This window comes from Topomyia yanbarensis, chromosome 1 (assembly GCF_030247195.1).
Source record: "Topomyia yanbarensis strain Yona2022 chromosome 1, ASM3024719v1, whole genome shotgun sequence".
In the NCBI taxonomy this organism is placed as follows: domain Eukaryota; kingdom Metazoa; phylum Arthropoda; class Insecta; order Diptera; family Culicidae; genus Topomyia; species Topomyia yanbarensis.
This window is the reverse complement of record NC_080670.1, coordinates 158,394,668-158,422,421: the sequence shown is the minus strand read 5'-3', so window position 1 is coordinate 158,422,421 and position 27,754 is coordinate 158,394,668. Positions and strand designations below refer to the sequence as shown.

Sequence of the window (27,754 nt, the reverse complement as noted above, 5' to 3'; positions counted from 1 at the left end):
ACGATATGGTTCGAGATTGGTTCAACAGCTAGGGACAGAGTTTCAACATTTGTTATTCAATTTTTTGCATAATATTCTAATGGACACCATCGACTTTAAAGATGTTCCGGGAATTTACTGAAAAGTGTTATAGTGACGTCGTAATAATCGAAAGACTGGAAACAAAGAGAGGCTCTCAATGTTTCTTAGGACCTATTGAAAAGTTTCTCCAGAAATGCTTGGTTTGCCGCCCCCTAATGAAAGAAGCTGTGCACGCCTACCCAGTAACGTTCAACCGGAACTGAGCCGGAATTCTGGCTGGTTCTAATTCGTATTCCGGCTCCAGCGACACAACCGATTCTAACTAGAATCGGTTGTGTCATTGAAGCCGGATTAGAAACAGCATTCCGGTTGATTTTCCGACTGAGCTTAACTAAGTATGGTTGTGAATCGGTCGTTGCTTCAACAATCTGTTCGACCTATCGTACTACAATTCGTACAATACGTCAGCTGCAAGGTATGTCGAAATCAAAAGTCCGATACCGCAACAATATGAAGTATCAATACTTAGCAATTTATTTTTTTTTTATTTTTAACAGCTTTAAATGGTTTGAACTCGTTCATTTTATCATTTTTAACCAGTAAACCAAATAATATAACACATTTGAATGCATAGTACAATGCTCGGAAAAAGATATTCCGACGGCAGAAACTGTCAGGGTCCCGTCGGGTTCTATCCGCACGTTGCAGCTCAATAATGCTCCGATAAATGGCCGACGGTAAAACTAGCACTTGCAACTAAATTCCGCAACACGACGACTACGACAACGACAACGGGAGCGAAGACAATAAGAGGTCGCCGTAAATCAACCGTGTAATATTATTTGAGCGATGAAAATTTGATCCCAAACGGTGCTGCTGGGAGTCACCCCACGCAGGTTAATTAAAAACTTTCCAGCAGACCACACGCATTTCTTCCCTTTTCGTTGTTCCACCCAGCTCTAGCAAGAAAGTGCAATTCTTTGACAGGGTATATTCCACCAACACCAACACACACGCACACGAACCAACGAACGGCCAAAGGCTAGGTACTGGTGAAAAATAAAAACAAAACAAGAGACGAAAATTTTCCAACCTCGAAAAAGTTGCCCGCGTGCCGCCATCGACCCCCCGGCAAACCTCACACGACCGCGACCAGTCCGGAGTTGAATATGTTTTGTTTTGTTTTCCTTCGTCCTTTTTGGCTGTTTTGTTTTTCACTTCTGGCAGGTTGTGTACTCGAACTGATGATGACGACGACGACGCACGTGGGTAGGTCGGTCGGCCCGGTCAGGGCAGCAAGCAGCAGCTCGGAAAACTTTGGGCTTTCCACCCCGTCGTCGTCGTCAGCGCGTACCGCTTGCCCGTGTGAGTGCACTGGCAGCAGTCGTTCGTTGGCAGCCGCAGTCAACCAGCAGCAGCAGCGGGGCGAAAAAAGAAGCAGCGAACGAGCTTTGGGCCGCCGCCCGCCGCGCCAGAGCGAGAGCGAGGCTTATTTACTTCGGAAAATCTTGTTCTCAAGAAGTTTCGTGATGTTTTTGCTGGGTTTGCGAGCGGCGGCTGCTTGGGTGTGCAATGGGTGGAATGTTTTCCCACACCCCCTCGTTACAGCGACGACGACGGCGACGGCCACGACGAGTTCGTTCAGATGTTGTTTATAGAGTAAAGCGTGAGAGCGTAGTGAAAAAAAAGCGTTTCGCATGGTGTTCGAGTGTATATAAATAACATCGTGGGGAGCAAAGATTTGGAGAGGTTTTGTTGAGAAAGAGAATACACGAGAGAACGGGAGTTTGACTCACGGAGGGGAAATGAGTGCCTAACTGGTGTGTTGGTGAGTGGCTGGTGAGTTTTATTTACTTCACGCTGTTGTGTTGGGTGATTCCGTGGGTATCGGTTGCGCGTGCGAAAGCTTCGTGAGAGAATGCGTTCTTTCGGATGCGCTTCGAGAGCGACGTTTGTATATGGATGGCCTATGTACCCGGCTAGTGTAAGGCGATGGGAGAAATCGTGAGAAGGTGCGAGAGTACGTTATTTTTTGCGAGCAAGAGAGATAGAGGGAAAGAGCGAGAGAGGGCAAACGGTGGCTGTAGATGTGTGTGCATCGCGCCGTCACGTTCTCTGGATCCCCTCACGTGCGCATTCTCCCAGAACACTAACCTTTTTCCTCCTCCTTCCGGGGGTTTATGCAGCGTACGTTTTAGACGAGGGGGGCTCTCGTAACACAATATGCAGCGTGTGCGGCGTTGCACACACAGTGATAGACCACCACGGGGGCCTATGTACTAGGTCCACTGGCTGCTATGTGGTCGTATGGAGGAGAGCCTCTATGTGCGCGCCTATGTCGGCTGGCCGCAGCGAGTGCGATTTTTCTCTAGCACAGAAACGCAGCACTGCGTTCTGTGTTCAAACGTCAGTTCAATACAAGTCGCTGTTCGGCCGCATCGTAAGTGCAGCAACATACCGCTGCCGCCTGCCAGTCGAGAGCGGAGCGGATTAATTAGAAGTGTTTTTTTCCTTCTGTGTACAGTGTGCCTCCACAAGCAACTACGATTTGCCTCCTGCCCCGTCGCCTCTTGTGTGTGTTCCGTTTATTTTTTGGAAGCCGAAGGCTTCTTCGCGCTGGACTTGGTGGTGATCCGGATGATGATGATGATGATGACGAGGACGAGGTGCACTACGATCTCTCATCACACACACGTCACACACAACACGACGGAGTTCTTCCTCTGGCTTGGAGTTGGACCAATCGACCACCGACCAGTTCAGATCAGATCAGGCGGACTCTAGGACGTGTGTGGTACATGGCTCCGGAGCCTCCGCGCGACCCGAACTACCCGAAGACCGAAGAAGAGTGTGTCCAACTATTTAGTATAGTTTTTTTTCGGGGATACTGATCTGGTTGGTTCCGTGGCTCGGGAGAGGACGTCCCGTTCCGCACTTAGATTCACAGTGTTTTTTTTTTTTCAATTCTACACTCGTCTAACTTCCGTGGGAGGAGAAGTGTGTGTCGCGGAGAAATTGTGTGGTGGCCTTCTTGTGTGTACGTCGGAACACGGATCAACCGATAACCGAAGAGCGCGCGCGGTGGCGTCATGTGAGTGTGTGTCACGGCTAGTTTCCTTGCTAGCCGTTCTTGGACGAGTTGTTTTTTTTTTCGTTGGAGGAACTTTTCAACTTCTAAGCCTAGGACTACCATTACACCGCTCGCTGACGTTTATTAAAAAATTAGACAGTGAAGAAGAAACACACGCCGCTCCACACCGAGCTAGTGCTGCTTCGGAAGTATCCAGTTCCACGGAAGTGACTTGAAACTTATTGCTTCAGAAGATGGGATTAATTCGCGAGTTATGCGTGAATGCAGTGTGTTCTAAGAAGCGCCCTCGCCAGCGACCCGCACAGTAGGCTATGCTAGCGATCGTAATTCAGAGACCTGCCAGCCGGTAACAACAAATCTCCCGGTTTGCTTTGTTTGAGCCAACTTTTTCCCACCAATAAATTCCACCGTCGTTCACTGGCTGCATCGTTCGGTTGTGCTGCTGAGATTTAAACGGTTCAAAGCGATTTTATTGTCTCCTTCTTAGGACTTTGCTCCGCCGTGATGGCATTTAAATTGCGGCATGAAAAAAAAACGGGAAAAGGGTTTTTTTCGATCACGGTTGATCGTAGGCGGATCAAAATTGTAGTGCTCTCTGCCGTTGGCGATGGCGCTTCCGAACCAGTCCAAAACGATTCTAATTCTCTATTTTCTCGCAGTTATACAAAATCTTTTCAGTTTTTCCCTAAATTTAAAAAAGCAACAAAACAAAAAGTCGTCAATGTAAAATGCCATAAAATTTGAATTTTGAATCTGATTAAAATATACTATATTGAGCAAGTAAACAAAGGAAAATTGCACGTTGAAAAAAAAATAGGAAAGTTTAGAAGCATCCAATTTCTTCGAGTGAGTGGCATACTTCATTGCTACGGAAACAACAACAGCTCCGCAGCAGAAAAGAAACGAGTACAGTTTGTACAAGAAAAACCAAATCACCACCATCATCGTTTAGTTTTTCACGATTGAAAAAAAGGAAAACAGTAGAAGTAGGAGGAGTAGAATTTCCAGCCAATCGAGGAATGCAAGTTTTGTTCTCATTGAAACCATCATCGATCAACCAAGAAAGTGCGTGATTAGTAATCGAACAGTAACAACAAAAGCAACAGCAGCAGCGGTAAAAACGATCAAATGCGACAGAAAAACGAGCAAATGTGTTTGTTTCCTCCAAGCGTCGATTAGTTGTTAGCTCCGCCCACTTCGATTGGGATTACGAGTGGACACTCCTCCTGATGCTCCTCGAAATAATCGAAGAAAGATCATCAGTAAGGCCGATTGGCAGAAGAAGAAGAAGAAGTAAATTAACTAAAAGTGTTTGGAGAAATTGAAAATGTGCGTTATTGCGTGTGATGTTTTGTTCCGTTTTCGGCACTCTCGGTCAAACTGAACCAGAAAAGCACCAAAACAAGAAGAGGAAGAAAAAGGTTCACGTATGTTTTTGTTTTCACTTCAAAACGCACACAGATCGTCGGTACGAAACATTCGCGTGAAATGAGACAGGTTCAGTGACTTTTTTTTCTGTTGCGGCAAGTGACCAAGTACACACATTGAAGTGATCGCTTCGCATGTTTGTTTGCGAAGCGAACAGCAGCCGAAAGTGAGCGATCGAGTTCTGTGCGTGCGTGCGTGAGTTTCGCGATCGTTAGTTTGCCAGCACGGTGGTGGATTTTTTTTGTTTGGTTTCATTGAATTGACGGATTTTTTTTTTCGTTCGGATCATATCCTCGGACTGTATTCGGAACTTGCTTGTGCGTGTGTGCGTGTTCGGGGCATAAAAACCCGCACCGTGCGTTTTCGGGGTGAGCGTACATCCGTGCTGGGTTCGGCGTTCGATCGTGCGTCTCGTCCCCACCAATCGGCGTATCGTTCGCCATATCGTGTGCGTGCGGAGTCCGTGCGTGCTTGTGTGTGAGTGTTTCTAAGGCTGCAGGTGCGCTAAGCCGGGTTCATTCTAGACGGCTTACAGAAACAATATCCAAACGAATACGCCCGAACCTTTATGGAGTGCTGGACGGGTGACGCCCGCTTGGCGAGATTTTGCGATTAAGGTAGGTACTTATTATGGTAGAAAAGCAAGTGTTCTTTACGCCTGTACGTTAGTCATGGTTTTTTTTTATTTTAGTAATGGAATTCGTTATCCAATAGTCTTTGAGATTTTTTCTAAATCCACAGACATTAAATCCTGACATTTTGCGACGTTGTTGATAAATGTTTTCAAATTTTTCTTCCAAGAATGACTAGGCCTCATTTGGTTGTAATCAGTAGAATAACCAGAAACCAACCAGGATGTTTTGGTCTTAAAGTCGAATGATTAGAAAATACAATCAACCAATATATATCTTGGAATTCAAAATTTCTTTCTCACTCTGCCTGGAAGATATTTTCATGGCTTTTGTGGTTATCTTTATTCTCATAATGTGAAAGATTGTGTAGAGTAGAAAATCATAAATGTCTTGTGCAAATCAAATCGTAGCAAACCAATTTGACAAATTTAACACCTTTCCATAAGATAATCTTACGATTTACATACGATCTTATTGTGACTAATAATTTATATACACAGTGAAAAAACAGAAGAACCAGCAACGGGAAATTTAATTACATAAATTCCTTCTTACTTCAACCACAAAAAAGTTCATCTCTGCAATTTTAGGTAAATCCTTCCTTCTCTATCGGTTCTCATAAGATAAAAAAGGCTAAATATGAAATTACATACACACTCAGATTGTCAAAAACTATTCGGTATTTTTGTCGCCATTTTTTCGGTGGAGTCATATGTAAATGTCAGCAACTTGACTGAAAAGCTCGTTCGAATTTAAAGTTTAAACTAAAGTCGATAATTTAATACATTAACTGAGTTCGGCATTATTTGTCCCTGAGTTGATCGTCAGTTGATTGATTTTTTTCTTTGGATGTTCCTCCAATATCATACAAAAAACGGTATCGTGTCAAAATACACAAAATTTCAGAACTAACGCTGCGTACAAATGTCAGATGCTGATTGGTGGAATTCTGGATACTTTTGCATTACCTTTGTCTCAATTTTTATCTACTTCTTAAGTGTGCCATTTGTATTCCTTACTTTCTCTTCAGTCTTTCTCAGTTCTGGTTTTTTTATTTAGTTTTCGAGTAAGGCAACATCGCAAAGATACATATGAAATAATTCTTAACCAGGTCTTACATTAATATGGCCAACACAGGTTTCGAGATGACGAAGGTCTGGGCAATTCCCTAGATATCCTTAGGAACGAAACACGCCGAATTAGCCTCATGCCTTTCCAACAGACTCTCGAAATAGCGAGTAGAAGCCTAATGATCACAGTGCTGCTCCAGAAACCTGCAGAAAACGTTTTTTGAAACATTTCGTTTAATAACATTTCACCGTGCCTTTTTGACAAATGTTTTACATAACTTTCGACAGATACAAATTGCCTGCCAAATAATAGCATTTATAATTGATAATATTTTAGTTTACTTCAAAGATTCATCTAGTAATCATAGGCAGCTCCTGCCCTTTACTGGGAAAGGAAGAGATGCCTCGTCTTTGCATTATATTTCTCCTCAGTGGATAACTGTTTGGATAAAAACAAATTGGTTTCTCCGTTAAAGAGAAAATTGTTTTAAACCATCTTTGCGCGTGAGGAGCACAAAACCTATTACTATATTATATTAGTTATGGAATTTGTGTTTCGACTTTGTCTCATCAGAATCCGACACTAACCTAGTGACAGCTCAAAAAAAAACAGCCAAAAATTGTGTCTCCGTTTTTTTAGCTAACGTCAATCCGGCTTAGTCCTGTCACTAAGTTAGTGTCGGATTCTAATGAGACGAAGTTGAAACGCAAGCTCATAACTAATATTTTTCAATATTTCTAAGTACTGTCATTTGGGAATTTCAAAATCAGTTTTAGTTTTTTTACTATTAGCGATCAAAGTAGACCATGGAGGTAACCCCGGACGACCTCGTTGTGGTTTATGCAAACTCGAGATTTCTTGTTCATTTTCTGAGCTTTTAAGAAAAAGTAGTCTATCATATTGTCACTTAGAAGGGCTTGGTTGCAGCTTCTATATCGGTGAACGGTGATGTAAAACTGATTTTAGTTGGATTGCGCTGTACGTTGACGTTTCGGCCCAAACAGTCGATTCTGAAGCTATGTACCGCTCAAGTACATGCGATGTATGTACCTAAAATATGCTTCTTGCACGAATGTATATTGTTGAGCGCATTTTTTCGAAATATCTAATGTGTCTATACTGAAAATTGGCCGAGAAATATGGGATCAAGCGAAAAACAATGGAAAATCCAAAAAACGTGGCATCAATTATTATCTTTCGTTTTAGAGGTATGGTGTATTCAGAAAAGTTAGTATATAGTGCTTTATATGATTTCATCAAACTAGCTCGTAATTCAGTCCCTAGGGCGGCATTATTTTCAACTTTTTAATAAAGGTAGATACAAATACAGTGTCTCCGAGAGTGTTTTCGGTCTTATTATTTGAAACATATCTTCTGAAGATGCAAATTTTGTTGTCGTATATATTTCGAGATATTCTTTTTTAAAACATGATCTGGATGCTAATTTTTACTCAACGCTTGCATGTTTTTATCTAGTCGTGTACCATTATTCAGCATATTTATATACTAGATCCTAAATGCAATGATTTGAGAACAGATTAGATATAAAATCGCAATAGAAAAAAAATTGGATCATAAATTGCTGAAATTTGCCGAAATTCATTTATGGTACACAGTCCATTAAGTGAAGTCAAACCATATATTTCTGGACGCAAAGAAATATGCTGGACACAATTAGTTAAATTATAAGCAAGTTTTGGGTAAAAAGAAGTTGGAAGCTAGTTGGTTAACTTATTCATTGTATTATTGTTTTTTTTTACTTTCTGTTGTTCATTTTCATTCATTTTAAAATTTTGTTAGCAGAAAATGTATACTTACCCTTATTTCTTGTCGCCCTGTACTATCTAGATCCTATAAATCTCATCAATTTCAAACATATTCGATGGTAATGGTAATTTTTCGACGATTTTTAAGGTGCATTTTTTATGTCTAATACTGAAAGTTAGATGTTCTAAAAACCGGCCTTATCCACCTAGCAGTGAGATGAGACATTTCTTACACATATCACCGCTGGATTACTCATTAACTTGCAGAACTCATGCAAAATATGCAGCCAACTGAAGGTGGGAAACAGTTTCGAGTGCTGCAGAAATAAAACCTCGTATAAACAGAAGAAATTATATTAAATGTAGAAAAAAATTAGCGAAATCATAAAATTAGTAGAATGATGAATTTAAATCTAATTAGTTAAATAAATAAACCAAATTAGTTCCGCTTATTAAATAAAAAATTAGAAGCTTGAAAAAATACAAAAGTAATGGAATAAACTATCAAATTGGATGAAAGTAATAAATGAAATGACAACAGAATTAAAAATACTAATAAAAGGAATAAACGGAATAAAATATAAGAAATGAAAAAAATGCATACATATGAATGAAATGACTAAAATAAATAAATTGCATTTAGTTATTTAAATATCTTAAATTAATAAAATTAGTTTAATGAATCAAATGAATGAAAAGAATGAAATAGATTAAACGTCAATAGAACCCCTCACGACACACATAATTCGCTCAAAGGTAGAATCAAGGCGGTTTCTCAGGATATGAAGCTGATAAAATGTTTAATATGTTAATATGATTAACTGTATTTACACTAAAACATGTCATTTACTGCGAAACTATTTTTTACATCATTTATTAATTATTTGTACGGTTTGAAGATAATTTAAGCTAATTTCTAGGGGCTTATTATGGCTGAAATGGTCATTCTCTATCGAAGTACCTGCCGCATGGCCGTGGAGAGCAGCACGTATACGTATACTATAGAAAGTCGCGTTCGCAGCTGCACGACGCACAGTGGCTGGAGGCTGGCCAAAACCTCAAAAATTTATTTTTGAAATATTGATATTTCATATTTTTCCTGAATTTCTCATGTATTGAATAATATATATTCAAAATTTTATGATCATTAGATAAGAACACGATTTTTGACATGAGTATAAACGTAGCAAAGTCTGGACTTTTTAATGATTTTCATTTCCGAAACCACCATTGCTCTGTTCACTTCAAATGCATGTTGCTCTTTTGATTTTGGTCCGATTTTAGCACAACCTGTTTCATTGTGTAGAGGGACGAAAGAACTTGGTTATTGAATAAAATACATTTGGTAAATTTGCTTGGAACTATGACTTTTTAGTTCAAATATGTTTGAGGTGGTCAGATCAAAATTACTTTTTTCACTAATGTAGACTGTACAAATTTCGGAATCATTTCGGAACGGTCATATAGTATACATTCTATGGGAAATAACCTCTACTTTTCGAATATCATGGTCTCTTTCTGCGCCTAGGTGCGCAAAAAGGTTTAAGGAGATTTTGAAGCTTTGTTGCTGATATGGAGGCGCATGGTGTTTTGTGTAAAATAGTTAGACAATCTACAGTAAACCAACACGTTATAAAATGGATTTAAAGTAGTGTTCTTCATTATTTATAATATTGCTGACCTTGGTGAACAGTAACGGAAAATCTATCATGAAAACGGGATCATAGTTAAAAGAAAGGTTCAATGACACTGTATGGAAAAATGCATTTAATATTTTACGACTTTTGACATCAAAAATGAGCTCAGTACCTCAAAATTAGCTTAAATTGTAATTTTCAGCCAAATTAGGTAACATTTGAGGTTTTGTCCGACTTTTGTTTGAAGACCCGCCACTGTGGGACGTCTTTTTTCCACACGGCTAACATCTTTGTAACATGTTGTTGACATTGAATTGATTTCGAGAAAAAACGAGTTTAAAGTTTCAATCGCAGCACTCTTTACGTTATAATTCGAAATTATTTTTAGAATATTTCTTGCTTATTATAAAATTTTTCAAATCTGGCAAAAGTTTAATATAGCTGAAAAAATTCTTTATCCAGTGCTATCATTATCTTATTTTTCAAGATTTTGCGACTGCGAAGTCCGGCCTGACTTAACGCCGACCAAATGTGATGCAGAGGGACACAATGAAAATCGTTCAAAATTCAACATATCTTACACTTCTTTAATCTTTTGTGAAATCTAAATAAAAATATCTCATTTTTGAGCGACTTTATATTTACGTTTAAAGGATTCATCATAATAACACAAAATTGAAGTAACCCATGGATTCTTGAATTGGTTCGCCATTTTAAGCACAAGCTTTCAAATTCAAAATTAGTGAGATTTGACCAAAATACAGAAGGTTGAATCAAGTGATTCAGACAGAAATTCGGATTTTTTCCTCTGATTTTTTCGATAATAGTTGCCATCGATGCTTTCAATTTTGACAATTGCAAGCACACTAATATAATATGCTGTTATAAGCACTTTGACTATTTCAAAATTTTGAAAAAAATAAAGGTAAGCACTCGTTTATTTTTTTCAAAATTTTATTATTTATTTTAAAGCGCCAATGACGATACAGTTTTATTTCAATATCTTATAAAAAACAAAAATGTAACGAAAAATCCACATGGATATTTCCCATACCCACACCCCGTCTCCATGGGAAAGCGTGGATATTTCTCGTGACCCCTATTCACCCCTAAATTGTTCACGTGGTATCTAGATGACCTCGAATTTGTTCGGCACAATGACTTGTAAATTTCGGAAATTATTCAGTGCGCCAATGGCAATTGATTGGGAAAATTCAATGAATATGTGATGAATGATATCGGAATGATTAAATCTCTCTGTTACGTGAATTGAATAGATTTGTTGACTTCTACTAAGTTCTTGTAATTTAGAAAACCATTCTAAAAAATTCTGTCGACGACACCAAGTCTTTGCGATGAACATATTCTGATAAATTTGGGGTTCAAACGTAACGTCGGCGGAACATTTGCAGTGTTAGCAGAATTAATAACTTTATGCGATTAACTTAACCCCTCTATCTTGAAATCGTAATAACACTTAAAATAAATTCTAACTAGTTCTAGTCTTTGGGAAAGTTTTCATTGTGGACAAACTTTTTATACGATTGGATTTCCAGTTTAAGAGAAATTGCGACATTACCAAATAAGTAATGTTTTCGTACTAATTTCTATACAAACTTTAAATGCACTGCTAAAATTAGGAAAGCAATCAATCAGTCCCAAAATGGATCCACAAACGGAACTCAATAAGTGTTATGCTGGAAAATGGCAGCTGTTGAGCCACCCTATTGACCATCCCTAGCCTGTTTTCGGTAGTGGTTGAGTGAAGGCAATTCTCATCAATAACTTACAATTCTTACGACGTGACCAGCCCACCGCAAACGTCCTATTTTTGCGGTATGCGCGACGGATGGTTCTTCCAGCAGCTGATGCAACTCATGGTTCATTCGCCTGCGCCACGATCCGTCTTCCATCTATACGCCACCATAGATGGCACGCAACACGTTTCGTTCGAAAACTCCAAGAGCGCGTTGGTCCTCCACGAGCATAGTCCAGATGTTGTGGCCGTAGAGGACCACCGGTCTAATCAGCGTCTTTTAGATAATCAATTTCGTGCGGCGGCGAAATGTGTTCGACCGGAACGTCCTCCGGAGTCCAAAGTAGGCACGATTTCCCTCCAAGATCCGTCTCTGAATTTCTCTGCTGGTATCATAGTCGGCGGCTACCAGTGAGCCAAAATACACGAATTCATAGACCATCTCGATTTCGTTACCGTCAATCCGAACTCGGGATGGGAGGTTCACATTGTCGTCTCTAGAACCTCTTCCTCTCAAGTATTTTGTCTTCGAAACGTTGATGGCAAGTCCAATCCTGTTGGCTTCAGCTTTCAGTCTGATGTACGTTTCCGACATCGCCTCAAAGTTCCGTGCCATTATGTCAATATCGACGACGAAGCCAAGAAGTTGGACGGACTTCCTGAAGATCGCGTGTCTATCCCTGCTCTCCTAATTACACCTTCTAACGCAACGTTGAACAGCAGGCACCATAGACCATCACCTTGCCGTAACCCTCTTCGAGATTCAAAGGGACTCGAGAGTGTCCCTGATACTCGAACAACGCCCATCACCCGATCCATCGCCGCTTTGACTAATCGTGTTAGCTTATCCGGAAAACCGTACTCGTGCATTTTCTGCCATCGCTGATCTCGATCGATTGTGTCATACGCCAATTTGAAATCGATGAACAAATGATGTGTGGGCATGTTGTATTCGCAGCACTTCTGCAGAACCTCCGTGGTGGCGCGGGCACCCATGAATCCCGCTTGGTAATGCCCCACGAACTCCCTTGCAACTGGTGATAATCGGCGGCAGTCACAGCCAGTGTTGCTGAGTTAGAAGTCCGTTACACTGGCTGTGGAGGTACGCTATCCAGTGCCGTCCAACACACGACTGAGCTTGTCCGTTCAAGCACTTTCATTTGTGCTGTGCTCGTTTCCAGCACACTTTTATGTACAATCTCGAACACAATTATTCGGACACAAAATCGCTTGAACAATCGAGCTCCATTTGCCAACACGGTTAACATAGTACCATGGTACTATTTGTCTTTTTCGCTCTACCCATCATCATCGGCGTTGACTCATTTTGTTTTGTGTGCTTGGGTTCAATGTTTGAGGCGAATGTGTAGGTAGGTAATTTGTTAGCAGGGTTACCATATTCACAGATTTTTTTTCACAATTTTGATTACATTTTGATGAAAATTTCACAGATTTTTGAAAATATTGTGATTTTTCACTGATTTTTCAGAAATTTATCACAGATTTTTTTTCCTGTTTCAGTTATCACAGATGGTACATATGATATTTTTGACCGAAACACAGATTTCAATGTGGCATCCCTGTTTGTTAGCGGTTGCATGCGTAACCTGAAAGAGAGTAATCTGTGCTTTCGTTGTGCAAAGGCGAAAGCTTTCTTAGCAATAAATTTACACGGATCGATGGAAAGCGCAGCGAAAGTTTATTATTTACGTTCGATCAATCCATTGATTCATTTTCACTTCGCGTGATTCATTTCCACTCAGCCTATCCTATTTTGATTCTGCTAATAGTAACATACTACAAAGCCTATTTATGAATGAATAGACTACCACTCGTAAAACTGCATCTAAGTCCATATATAAAATTGTTTTCGATTCTTGTGTATTTGTAGTTTCGATATATGATTAAGACCACTGCATTAGCTACATTTGTATCCGTACTTTAGGAAAGTTACAATAATGGCAAAATATAACTAGAAAGCTTGGTCTATACATGAAATGTAATTATATTGTCTAAAATTTGATTTTTCTTCACCGATCCGGGTTTTTTACCACATACACTCGAAAAGTTTTTACAATTTTTAAAAGCTGATCTTGTGATATAAATATTTAGTTCCAGATATTAGTTCGATCACGGTTTTCTGTATTCTTTCTTCAGATCATCTCAAATAAGTAATTGGGTTCGATCACCTACTACAAATGAAATGGCCTGATAACCAAAAAGGTTTGGTCCAATATTTAATTCGATGTTGATTGGTTGTGCTTAAGCTATACGTAAGAAATATAATTGATTTATTATTACTCTAAATGTACTAAGAAAATAAATATTTTACCTTCAGTAGTATAGTCCTGTGTCTACAGTTCGTGCAACCTCACAGGGCTGCCTGTTGTAGTTTTTCTATTAGTTTATCATTCGGTTATGGCAACTGAAAATTAATTATCCAATATATTTGGGAGCCCGGCAATGTGATGGCTGTAGCGAACCACTGGCACTGATAATCAACGTTTATCAGCTAGAAAGTTTACACAGGTTTTTCAATAAATTTTGTTCTAGCCCAAATGGTTGTTATCTGTACACAGTTGAAAATCAACTGTGACGAAATTTTGACATTTTAAATGACAAATGCATCAAAATTGCAAATTTATTAACTTTTCAGGAAATAATTTTAATTAAGTAATGGAAAGTTGAAGTTGCTGAGTTAAGTTGAAAATCGTCAATTTTTGACATTTTGGATGCACATGTCGATGTTCTCGTGCCAAAATGTTAGGTGTTTTTTTGATTTTCTGGAAAGTACCTTTAATAAGAAGAGAGTGGAATGGGGTCAAATAGATATAGGGCATTATCTTTGCTATATTATCGCAGAGGTCGCTCATGCTGTGTGAATTAGATACACGGTAGAGAACATCGTTGAGGACCGTCATTTATGCTGTTACCGTGGATCAGCTGTATTAGTTACGGCATCATTTATGTTTTCGCATGTTGTTCTACGAAAATGCATTGTCTTTCGTCCTCAGTACATTTACATTTAAATCATGTAAAAAATGTCAGGTGAGTTTTTACTAATGTAAAAATTAATGCTGAACACGAGTTACTTTTTGATATTCTTGTTTTGAAAAAAATATGAACATGAAACATACGCTAAGGGGCACGCTAGGTAAGCCTTTTGTGGGCACTATAGGTCGCTACTATAATATAAATTTGAATTATTTTGGAAGGAAAATTGTGCGTAAATTCGTACGAAAACACCAACCCAAAGCGAAGAGGAATCGTATCTGTTCAAGATGGCGCCAGTATACTATCAGCCACTAAACAATTCAAGGTTCCGTTCGAAACATTACATGTTCGTGTGTAGCTAAGTACTCGTCAACAATGAAAGCGCGTCAGATATTTCGCGTGAGTTAACAATATAATGTTGTCGAAGTAGATAGTCGAAAAAAACATGATCGAAAAAGAGAACGAAAAGGAATCCAAAAAAATCCTCTGAAGCGCAAACGTGATCGTCGTACAGTTAAGCAACGACGTGAGCCGTAAAGCACAACTTCAATTCCACACTCTGACGACGACGAGAACAACGTAAAAGTCATTTGGAAGTACAAATCCAGAAGCATGTTTCATGATTTTTTACATAATTTGCCGCGGTTTCATGATTTTTTACATAATTTTACACTTCCTTATTTTCTTACCCGAATAACGTCAATGCACTGCATTTATTATTTGTGTTATTAATTTTTAAAGAATCTGCAGTACTCATACTCTTCAAATAAAAGTTGAACCGTTGATTTTCTAGGCGTTTATTTAACCTTGAATAAACGAATATACCCCCAGATTTTGAAAACATCGATAAAAGTGCCTACGCCTTACTGGGTTTAGTTTGAAAAATATTTAGCCAAGAATAAAATTATTATTGCCAAAACTTTACCAGATGTCAAACCTTTCCAACGAGTGCATGTTTGTCAAAATCAGTGCAAGAACACCATCACACGAGCTCGCCAAAAAAGCTGACCTAAATATCTACTGTTGTACTGAATGAAAACATGATTTTTGCACTATCTGATTAGGAAAATGTACAATAATTTTGTAAGTAATTCTGCAGAATGTAGAATTACTGAAAATAACGGAAATGAATTTTGTGAAATCAGTTATGATCTGCACCATGATCGGTTTGTTCGATTACGATTCTTTGAAGATGGAAGTAAACTATTTTTGTTCGATGGTCGACCCCTTTGGCTTCGAACGTAGTATAAAACCGGTTGTATGCAAGTACGTGTATTACACTCATGCTGACTACACGAGCACGTCCTGTTGGTCAAATCCATCTTTTGCTGAGAAAGGGCCACTACGGGATCCTCCCCCGTCATCTGCAGCTGGGTATTCGAAATGAAGAAGAGCTGAACAAATTGCTCTCCAGCATGACTAATTAATCCAATAAAAAGATAAAAGAGATTATTTTTAGCATTGAAAATGCTTTGCTCTACTACATGGGACTGGGGCTAGGTGTGAAACTAAAACTGTAGCACAGTTAATTGTTAATATGGATTTGCGCCATTTAAATACTAATCGATTTAGGTTGGTCCAACGCAAAACTTAATTGCAACTTCAATTTGGTATTTCCACTGTTACTAGTGAAGCATCCGCATGAATGTAAAAATAGTGTGAAAATGTAAGAAAACAGTTAAATTTTTCGCTTACGTTTTGTAAATTGTCGATGGATTGCCATATTGCGAAGATCAATTGAAATTGATACTAAATTTATTTGTGTATTTCAATAGGAATATAGAAAAATTAGGAAATCTGCAAAAAATAGGGAACACATATACAATTTTCAAAAATTTGTGCAAGACTTTCCTTAACATATAACTCCTCTCAACAGTTATAAGCGTCCTGCACATTTCATCGCTTGATAAAAAAGAATGTTCCTGTCCGATTTTTTTTTATTGTAATGCCTACTTTGCTGGCAGTAGGATTAACGGTGCTGCTTTCCATTAGAAATACCGAAATAACTTATTTTCATAAACCCTTTCTGAAATTAGTAACAATTGCAGTATTCGTATTAGGGACCATCCATAAATGATGTAGCATTATATGGAGGAGGGGGGGGGGGATTTGTATTTTGTGATGATGTGTGACGACTGGGGGGTAGGAGGTCATGTCATGCTACGTAGCTTTTTTTAAAGGGGAATAGGGGTTGGCCTGGTATCACGACAACCTTACCCGTTTCATCTAACTAACATCGTTTTTTTTAAATTATTTACAGGAACAAGAGGGAGAGTTACCGTCAAGCTACGTAATTACCGGGGGGGGGGGGGGTATTCAGAGTTTTGTGACGAAATGCTACGATGGGGGAGGGGGGTGTTAAAAATCACTCAAAAAATGCTTTGTCATTTATGGATAACCCCTTAGCAGCCTAAAGTGAATGCTACTTCATTTCGGTTATGTCTTTGACATTACCTACCCATCTTTTTTCTAAACGGTTTCTCGAAATATGACGGATTTTTTAGTGTGCGTTTCTTTGCACGGAATGCATCCCCTGTGTAAAAAACTACAAGGGGCAGCCCTATGGGGTTGCACGAACTGTAGACGTTGGACTATACTACTTAATGTAAAATATTTATTTTCTTAGTACTTAGTGTGTGGGAAAAACACCCGGACCGGTGAAGAAAAATCAAGTTTTAGACAATATAATCACATCTCATGTATAGACCAAGCTTTCTAGTTGCTCTCAAACAGATCCTAAAAGTTCAAACACCCATGGATAACCCCAAGTTTGTAGATGTGTTTCGATGCCACAGGATTGTAAAATGGATAATATTACGTCATGAAAATTCAATTCTTCCGTGACAATTTTTTTGCCTGCAAAATGCCCTGTGTGTATGCAAAGCTCATGATTTGTTGGGATATTAGCATTGATCGGAAAATGCTATCCAACGCTGCGCATTGCATACATACAGAACATTTTGCAGGTCATAAGAAGCTGTTCATTTTACCACCGCCACATGTTCATTTTACCCACTCGCTATAAACATGTCTCATTTTTGACATGTTTAGAAATCAAGAATCATGTTTGAAAAAATGTGTTTATGACGAAATATTTTTACCAGATATGTCAAATGGATATGGAAGCGTATAGCGTTTCGTTAGCCGCAAGATTGACGTTTCAGTTTAGTTTTGCGACAATAGATGGCATTGTTTTCATTTATTCGACAGTAAACAGATGGAATAAAAGAGAAGTAGAAAAATAAAAACATGATTAGTATCTCTTGGGTCGTCTTCATAATTCGGCGTAGAGAAAGTTTACTGCTTTGTATCGGGTTGATACAATTGGAAACAAAGAAAACAATGAACAGATAATACGTTTTATTTCGCTCAGGGAACGAGTTGAGAACGCAAGTAAAACGAGGCAAAATGAAATTGGAAAGTGAAACTGAAAAGGATACGCTCCAGGACCATCTCAAAAGTTCATTTGTTTCACTATCTAAACCCGACCAGGTCTTTTGAACTAATCTGCATTGTCCTTCGGGACAAGAACGATTCATTGTTGCTGGAAATCGGATTTTCTAAATATGTTTTAAAATTACAAACAAAATTAGAATAAAAAAAACTAAATCGATATCAAATATAAAAGAATTGAAAAAAAACAACACATTGCTTATAAATGTTTTTAAAATACTAATAACGTTTTTCTGTTGATTATGAAAGTAGTAAAGTACGAGCTTATGTCCCTAAACTAGTTTAGCATATGCTCTATTTTGTTATTACATCTATTTATTGGGGAGGTTTGATGTTGATATACAACAAAACATCGACTAGTCTAATTATCGAATGCAAACAGTATATGACAAAACATGTCTAGCAAGGAACATATAAGGTGATTATAATATCTCATTCACTTATTAGTTAGAAAATAATGAATTTGCTTAACGTGTTCATTTTACCGCCAGTTCCTCTACCTACCCACACATTCGCCTCAAACATTGAACCCAAGCGCACAATGCAAAATGAGTCAACGCTGATGATGATGGGTAGAGCGAAAGAGACAACTAGTACCACCACGACACTATTAACGCATTTCACCAAAATTCCACGCGGCCTTTCCCGATTGAAAGGAACGGCCGCGCTCCATGAAATGCCGCGCATAGCCCATCTGTCATAACATCGTGATTTTGCATAGCGAAGGCCTGAATGATAACACATTTTGTTACAAAAAACAGCCCTGCGTTATGCAACACTTTGTGCAGGTTGATTATACCAGTTGTAAGTGGTGCCAAATTCACCAAGTTCCGTAAAATTCCTTTTAAATTACAGAATTGCTAAAATTGCTTAAATGAGCTAAACTAATTAATCAAATCCTGTTTTAAAAACTGTCCTTGCGTTTAAACCAAAATGGGAAGCTTATTACTGCCACTACATTACTTAATTTCAAGCACAATAGCAAATACATGTGCTAGTACAACCAAAAATTTACTGGCAACGTTACAGCGGCATTTAGGAAGCAGTTGGAGCGGTCGCCTGTTGGACGGCACAGGGTAGCGTACCTCCACAGCGAGTGTAACGGACTTCTAACTCAGCTACACTGGCTGTAAAAAACACAGCACAGTGATCTGCTTCACCAGCCGTTCAACAGGGAACTGAGCGTGTCTGGCCAAGTCCGTTCTTTAAATAGTCGATGATGACGTCATTCATAGAAGCGTGGCGCGCTAGGTGCACAAATCTGTCGTGCCGGATTTGGGAAGCGCTACCTTCTGTGTGTAAATTCGCGATATTTTGACTAGGTTGTACATTATTTAAATTTTTAATGCCATGATATTAAAAATCTTTGGGTTTATCTATCGGAATCTATTCTTAAAAGTATTTCGGGGCCATATGAACAAAAAATTTGAAAATTTATCGTGAGATGGCTGAATTATATGCGTTTAAAATTGGACCACTTTTCGTTACATACCATTTTAGTAGAATTAGCAAAGTGCACCCCCATATCGAAAACAAAGACGTAGTCTTACGTCAAAAGAATTTCGTATCTTGGTCTGAAAATTCTTTGTTTATGGCGATAAAAACAGTTTTGGTATTTTAACAAAATAATTATTTCAGACGACCAAGGAGAAGTGGGTAAAGTTCGATATTAACCAAGTGCTGTCAAAGTGGGAACAAACATGCGTGAAATTTCATCTCTAGATGATTTTTCAGCTTTGAAAGACGTCTTTGTCAAACATAGCCACTGTTGATGGTTTCAAAAACTCTGGCGAAGCGTGTGAGATACAGGGACCCCACCTAACTTAGATAAAGTTGGAGCCCCTGTGTTTGCTTTCTGGGGAATCACTTGGAACCAGCCTTCTTTAGGCTTTCACACAACTTGTATGACCGTTTTAATTCAGCGTTTAGCTGGGGCCAATTTGGTGCTAGTGACTGGGGAGATCAATTCGAAACACTTTATCTACGTTAGGTGTTGAACCCTTATGCACAAATTTGTTTCATTCAATTTTTATCCCTTTGGGAAGTAAATTAAATTTCCATACTATAATCTATGACTCATCACCATCAATCTTAGTATTCTTAGAAGTTTCAGTATTTTTCCCTTTTTTTGCTGAGATATACACAACTGGGAATTAAACGAACCAAGTGCATTGGAAAGTTTCTCAAAGTCAAAGTCAATGTGGATTGCAAAAAAAAAACGAACAATTCCTTTTACGTTCAAAATGGCGGCACCACAGATTGTCTGCTTGAATTGCTTTCTGTGGATGTTCATCCGTACAAGATATGTCATTCCCACATCTTGATCAGAAACAATGAACGATTTTTTTTAATATTATGTGTTTGAATGGCTAGAAAAATACGTATAAAATTTAAGAAAAAATGTTTATGGAAAAACGGCAATATTAGAATAAAAACGGGAAAAAATCATGAAAAATGATCAATCCGCACGTCCTTATCTGTAGATGTCAGTTCAGAACAGGCTGTAAAGATTTAAAACGGATTCGATAAAACTTGTCCGAGCTTTGTTTTTTACTGATCATAAAATAATTTTGAGCAAAGAAACTCGAACTAATACCAGCAACATACAGAGTAAAAATAAAAGAAGCTATTTTTTTCCAAATTGTTACACTGTTACTAGCCCCTAATTTATGATTTCTATCCTGATAACATTTCGCTCGCAAGGGAGCTGGGCAATCACAGTTCCGTTCACCCACACCACAGTTCCAACATTTTCGCAGGCGCTGGCGATCAGTGCTGGATGGCGTGGCGTGGTCCGTGAACTGCAGCCCGGCCGGCCGGTCGGTCGGGTGCGCCACTCCGTCGAGAAAAACCGCACGGTGAATGAAAGTAAGTGCATTTAATGGGTTCAAGATTAGATTAGATTAGTGGTGGAAGGAGAGGCCCGGACTTGGCAAGGCGCCGATTCCTAGCGCTCCAGCCTGATCCGAATCGATACGTTGCGGAGCTGATTCGCTAAAACCTTGCCAGGAGCCCACCATCGCATCAGTAGGTACAATGTGGGCTGAAAGTTGCAGTCGTAAAATGCGTTAGCGTAGGAAATTCACATGGAGCGCGTTCCACTGGGAGGAATTATAGCCGCAGTAGGGCAGATCGATTCGGAACGCTCGGGAAGAAATATAGGCGAGGTCGGTTGACCCGGAGCGAAACATTGAGATTATACCTGTGTGTGACTGAAGTGCTGAGCTAGATTGTTTGTCAGGATTGCGAAAGGCTGCGGTCTAATGTGATCCATTACTGTGCACTGGGGCACCGCAGTGTAGTAATCTGCTCTACTCTAGGTTACAGTTCTTATTCATTTTCATGTGAAAGGTAAGGTAAGGAAGGTTGCTGTAAATCTAGAACAAACCAATTTTCAACTATAGTTAGGCTGCAGCTCCAGTCCTAAGCGGTTTTATTCTAAGAGGACAGTTGTAAACAATCAATTTTTTCTTCGCTAAAGTAACGCATAACAACACAATTAATGTCCCATCCTAAAAGTTGTCCCACTTCTACCCCTTCCTTTTCTGCTACCAGTACTCAGTTGGATATCTTTCTATTTTCACAAATGTGTGTATACGCTTTTTTCATCACATTTTTTTCGGACCTACTAACCGACATTAGCTCCTACATGCGTCCACTCGCAGGCCCTCGCTACCGTAGTCAGCCGTCGTCAACTAACCTTACCCGCTGCATCCTAAGAGAAGCCCCCATCCCTCCAGAGCCAAACATAGGTCCCTCTCCCCCCCCGCTAACCCTCACGTTTCGTTGTTTACGGCAAGTGTGATGAACTCGCACGGAATTTTGCGAATTTTATTTTTATCGTGGCAAAATAATAATTTTCGCACTGTAGCCGCTGGCCGTGTTGACTGCGCGAATATTTTCGTGAAACATATTTCGACATTACACAATTGCCTATACCGACTAGGATGGAATATATGTGTACATGTATAGGTTTTTGCGAACGCAAGAACGCACTCTTTTTTTCTTTGCTGTGCCAGTACTGAGATTACACAGATCCGATTAGCATATGTATAGAAATAGGTATAATCATTAAGGTAACTGTCCCGATAACTCATATTGATAATTCAACCTGCTTCCTGTGTTATAATAATTCTACTTGAAATTTTTTGTCATTTATGTTAGCCTTTGTTACAATAACAACTGGGGCTAGGCGGTAATTCACTCTTCTTCTTTCATGATTTATACATTGTTGAGAACGTGATTTGATCAATTGTTAAAATTAAGAATATATTAATGTCCGACTCAGAACCGTCTTCATGCCTGAGCACACTGGGTTAGGGTCAGGAGCTCCAGAACTATGGAGGCCCCGCACATATTATAAATATAAGAGCCTACCTGACTGGAACTTCCAGGTATGCGACCAAACCAGTGGTTCACAAGTTGAATTATCTAGTTCGTTATTAGGAATTTATTCCGTAAAAATGTTCTTCTTAAATACTTAATTCGATTCTTTTCGTAAAACAAGCTGACAAAATTGACTGATTGTATAACTTAAAATCTACTCTGAGCAAATAGGTTATAATTACACAAGCTTCAGGTAATCCAAAAATGCTTTGGTTCACTATCATGTAGTCTCATAGTACTAAGTTAAATAAGATGGTGAAATTGTAATTTGTCCAACTTTTCCAAGAGTATTCTAGCGATAAGACTCTAGCGTATACTTCACACGTTGATGACTTTCTTTCTTTGTGAACTCGTTGAGGTTCAAGATACTAAGTTCAATATAATATAAAACTCAACGGATGTCACAGCTCACAAAGACGTTCTTCTTTGAGTACATAACCAAGCAACCAGAAGTAGTTCGGATAATACTTAAAAAGCACACTTTAAAGCTCATATAAAGTTTCTAGCGAACTTTCCAGTTGCTTAAGTTATAATGGAACTTAAAGGCGGCTTAAGTCGTTATTAGAACAAAAAACATATGATAAAATTACTTAAAACGAGAAGCTTATGCAGCTCCCTTTTACGAACTTTTGGTTGCTTGGGTACCTTATAATCTACAAGCGAGTCATTATAATTATATTATACTTTCAGTTACTATATGACTTTCAGTTGAACAACATTCTCTATGATTCTAACAATATGGATATTTTCAAAATGATGATGACAAGAAGATGACGAAAATCGATGTCTGACGCTTTTCTAAAATTCATGATAGCGGATTCCGATTGGTCAAAATTTTCGATAATCCTAACAATAGTGATATTTTTGGAATGGAATGGACGAATACATCACGGGAATCAATTCATGGCGGAATTTTAAATACCAAAATGACGACTTCCAATTGAGCGCAATACTCTATAACCTTAATAATATGGGTATTTCAAATTGGGGATGACAGGTAAATGATGCGAATTCATGTCCTTCGATAAATCCTCAGCGTGAACTAATAAAACATTGATTTGGATTTTGACGTAACTGCGAAGACATTTTTGGTGGAATACAACGGAGAAACTGATCGAAATGGTGAGTGAAGTGAAAGCAATCATGTGAAAAAAAGGGAAAAAAGGGAGGATTCGAACTCGCAACCTTTGACGCACCGGCTCAATGCACTACAGTACGATTATTTCCGCCAGTGCGATAATCATATGTTCTTTGTGGGATGTCGTCATATATCAAGGATTAATGCATTGGTCCGGAGTCTCAAAGGTTGCGGGTTCGAATCCTACCTCTAGGGGATTTTTTCACATAATTGTTTTCGCTTCACTTATCGTTTCGATCAGTTTACCCCGTTGGATAGCACCAAAAAAGTCCTGAGCGTTATTTGGGCAATTATAGCGATTGGTTCGTGAGATCAGACAGGAAGAAATTGTCGAGCTTACCACATTATCATCACACTGACACTGTTGGGATCACCGGGGAAGAAGTTCCTCCTTGTTACAAACGAAACGTACCCCACTTCTCTTTTTTGGGGCATTTTTGCCATTATCCACGTACTCTCCCCGCCACAGTCGGCAGTACAATCAGTACACACATGGTAAAGTTTTCTGTCTTTCTTAATACCGGAACTATATCAGTATTCCTTGTATGATGGAACTGGATAAAGGTGACCGGAAGTATAAGGTCCATTTTCACCACAACAAATATTCCGCATCTCGACCAATTGATTTGATAAGTCAATAGTTGCAATTAGGGGCCATAGTGTAGCTTCGAAGAGGTGTTATTTGCTATATCAAGGTATCGGTCATGTTTGTACATACACGCAAATTGGAAGTATTTTTTTTATTTTGCATAAAATATAAGCAATTAAACAGATATAATTGTTCTTGATTTTTTCACTTTGTGCATTTGCACAATTTCTGTTCAAAGCATCTCAGAGTATTGAAAAACGAAAACACTAGAATTTTTTCTAGTTTACGGGTATTTAAAAAACTACTGTTGTTTTTTTTACTTTTTAACGACATTCAATTAGCTAGAGATTATTGAGTAGGGAAAGTTAGGAAAATTTGGAGCCAGATTGGAAAACCAGAAGTGGCCGGGTCATTAGAAACAGGTTTAAAATCTTGCGGACTAATCTTTTGTTTTCTGCTGGCAGGGGTCGAGCTTAGTCAGCATTACTACGAATCACTCAAGTTGTACTGTTGTCTGACTTAACACCAACCACATACAACTTAGAGATCGTTAATCGCGAGAGAAAAGCATTTGCTTTTTCGCTTATCTGGAATTTCGCGGTGTGGTGTGTTCGAATTATTATGCAAAATTAATATTTTTGCTGGATAAATCTATTGAAAGTGTACTGGAATTGCGACTTATGTAAGCTTAAGGTTCAATTCCACCTTCAGTAAAACTTCTACGTCACAAATATTCGGTTCAGCATCAATCCGGAAGCGGGTTAATGTTTTGGATTATTTTGAAGGATACTGTGACTCGAGTGATTGAAAAGTACAAGGAAACGGTCACAATTGACCGCAAAGTGTCAACTAAGATTCGAAGTGGATCCGTTAACTGCGGGATATGCTTTGGCTAGGGTGACTATATTTGGCGAGGAAGGAACCATTTATAAATAACATACACAGCAAAATTTGGTTGTAGTTTTCAGCAAAATTTGGCCGAATTTTATCAGCTGAAAATTTGAGCATTTTAATATGCTGAAACTTCAGCAATTTGAATTTAACCTATTTGACAAATTCACTTTGCTGAAAATTCAAATTGTCAAATTGACAGCCTGAGCACTGAATTCACAATAAGTCAGCCTGTAATACTGAGAAGTTAGTGATTGCGCTGTCGATTTGACAATCTCAAGTGGTGATTTTTGGCAAAATAAATCTGTCAAATGGATTCAAATTGCTGAACTTTCGGCATCTTCGATTACTGAAACTTTCAACTGACGAAAGTTCAGCAAAATTTAGCTGACTCCCCGATCAGAAATACATAACAGGAATATTCCAAAACTATATCTCGCATTGTTACTTGTTATAAATTTCTGTTATTTTAACTACTAACGAGACCTAGTTTATACCACAATATGTTACAAAAATTGTGTTCTGTTATAATCTTGTTATTTCATTCTGATCGGGTCTCGGCGAAAAATATTTGGTGTGTACGCAAAAATTTCCCATGTTTGACTCCCCCTCCCCCATGTAACAAATTGACGCAAATTTCGTTACCGCCTCCTCCGTAACATTTTTTTTGTTACTATGTTTTAATTGCCGCAAGGTTCTACTGTATCGATTTTGTTGGCTATTTTCGGCAAATTTGAGACTAAGAGAAACGAAAGCAATGAAATTGAAAGACGGATAGGTATTCTAGAGCGAATCAGTTATAAACTTAGAACGGAAAACTAGAACTAGGCAGGCTCATATGGGCATGATCGAAAGGAAATGTGAAGAATTCTTTGCCTTATGCAGAGTAGGAGTTGGGCGTTGCACCCAAGTCTAACGCATGGTCTATGGTAGAACATAACTCATCATCATGTTTTACCGCCGACGCCGGCAAAAAATTCTTCACAAATCCTCGCCTAGAACGACCATGCGATCATTCTTCTGATGCTAGCAGGAAAAAAAAATTCAGTAAGCATGTTACGTGGCGTTCTAGCTTATTCCCCATCCCCTCTAAAAGCGTTATGTAATTTATGAAAGGTCCACAAAAACCCAGAACAGTTAAACTGCCTCCCCCGGTTGTGCCTTCTCTACAAGTTTTCGGCAGATAAAAGGTTTTGGGGTCATGTAGGCAAAGCTTTGACAGCAAAAAAATACTGGGGGTCTGTGAGGAACAGCTCCGCCAGAAAGTCTTTTGTCGAAATTCGATCATCGAGCACTTTTTCGGATTTACACACACGCAGTTCTTACACCAGTTCCATGCTGTTGTTGGAGAAATCGGCTATCTTAAATGGAGATGAAATATTTTGAGACCGGCTGTGCAGGACCGACGAAGAGTTTTCAGCACAAAATATAGTTTTCAGCACAAAAATAAATATAAAAATATTTAACCTTTCGGCAGTCGCGCTAGTGCACTCTGCTCTGAAAATCTATCCATTTCGTCTTAGAGCAGCTGCGGCTGCTCGTTCAGTGAGCCATTTGCGCGACTTCCGAAGGGTTAAGTAAAGCAGAAACATCAACGGTGCCAAGTTGGCGCTTCACAATGATCGGACACACTGCGCTGTGCGTAGTTTCTGTTGTTCCAGCACATTCGTTAATACCTGAACCGCAACTCCGGTTGTTTGTGATTTAGCTGATGTTGTTGTAGAGGTTTTTGTATATGGTTTCTCGTAGTGTGTCTTCATGTTACAGAACTGGCATGTTGGCGTCTGTCCTTCATCTGTGCACAGCGTGATTTGAGATTTGGCTACGCATTCTATTTTGTATTTAAAGGTCAGGTATAAAAGAATAGGTTCCGTCAGCCGCATTCCCACGACACGAACACTCCGTTGTGAATACCTAGAAAAAAATTACTCCAGGTTTCAAACTTAACGGATTCCACTGTTACGTATTCCAGCATGATGGTTGCAATGAATTAATTGATGGTACCCGAGTATGAATAGTGCCGACGCACATCAATCTTATCATCGTCCATATAAACGGGTAGTGCTACCCATAGGTTGCCACCGCCCTGCCTTATTTGCTCTCCTTTTCCTAAAAAATAAATAAAACAAAAATCTCTTCCAAAATCAATGTCAAAAAATTGTCCGTACATGACAAGAAATGTTTTTGAACTGACTTAAAATACAAAATTAATACTTAGTATGACCACCTGTAATTACGCTCTGAAGACGCCTTTTCATCGAGGAAGTCAGTTTTTGGGTTGTTTCATGTGAAATTATCTGCCATTCTTCAACTAGAACCTTCTTCAGCTGGTTCTTATTTTGAATTTTCTATGGGATTTAGGTCCGGTGATTGGGGAGGATGTGGGAGCGTTGATTTTACGTTGTGGAGCAACCATTTTTTGACAATCTTCGAAGAATGCTTGGGATCATTATCCTGAACAAAATCATCTCCATGGCCCAATTTCTGCGCACTAGCTTTTAAATTGTTCTTTAAAATGTCAAGATACATGAATCTATCCATGGTAAATTCGATAAATGTCAAGTTTCCTGGGCCACTTGCATGACCACCGCCGTGCTTTACTGTCGGCCGCAGATTTTTCGGATTTAACTGAGTATTCGGTTTGCACCATACTCTAACCAATCCGTCAGTCCCGAAAATATTAAATTTGCTCTTATCCGTAAATATAACGTTGTTCCAAAAATTCTCTGGTTCTACCACATGTTTTTGGGTGTATTCCCGATCACAACGAAATAACAAGATTATAACAGAACACAATTTTTATAACATATTGTGTTATAAATTAGGTCTCGTTAGTAGTTAAAATAACAGAAATTTATAACAAGTAACAATGCGAGATATGGTTATAAAAATATTTTTGTT

General features: G+C 38.8%; 1 protein-coding gene across 10 annotated transcripts in view; it reads left to right on the top strand.

The window, feature by feature from the left end:
* The first annotated feature begins 2,408 nt into the window (after positions 1-2,408).
* LOC131678824 (longitudinals lacking protein, isoforms A/B/D/L) overlaps positions 2,409-27,754 on the top strand; it is a 573,802-nt gene continuing 548,456 nt past the window's right edge. For 4 of the 10 annotated variants that reach the window (XM_058959207.1, XM_058959237.1, XM_058959181.1 and 1 more), the window contains exons 1-2: positions 2,928-3,568; positions 3,772-5,157. The gene's annotated coding sequence lies outside the window, so the exon portion shown is untranslated. The other 6 variants (XM_058959217.1, XM_058959253.1, XM_058959192.1 and 3 more) reach the window with 6 other exon arrangements.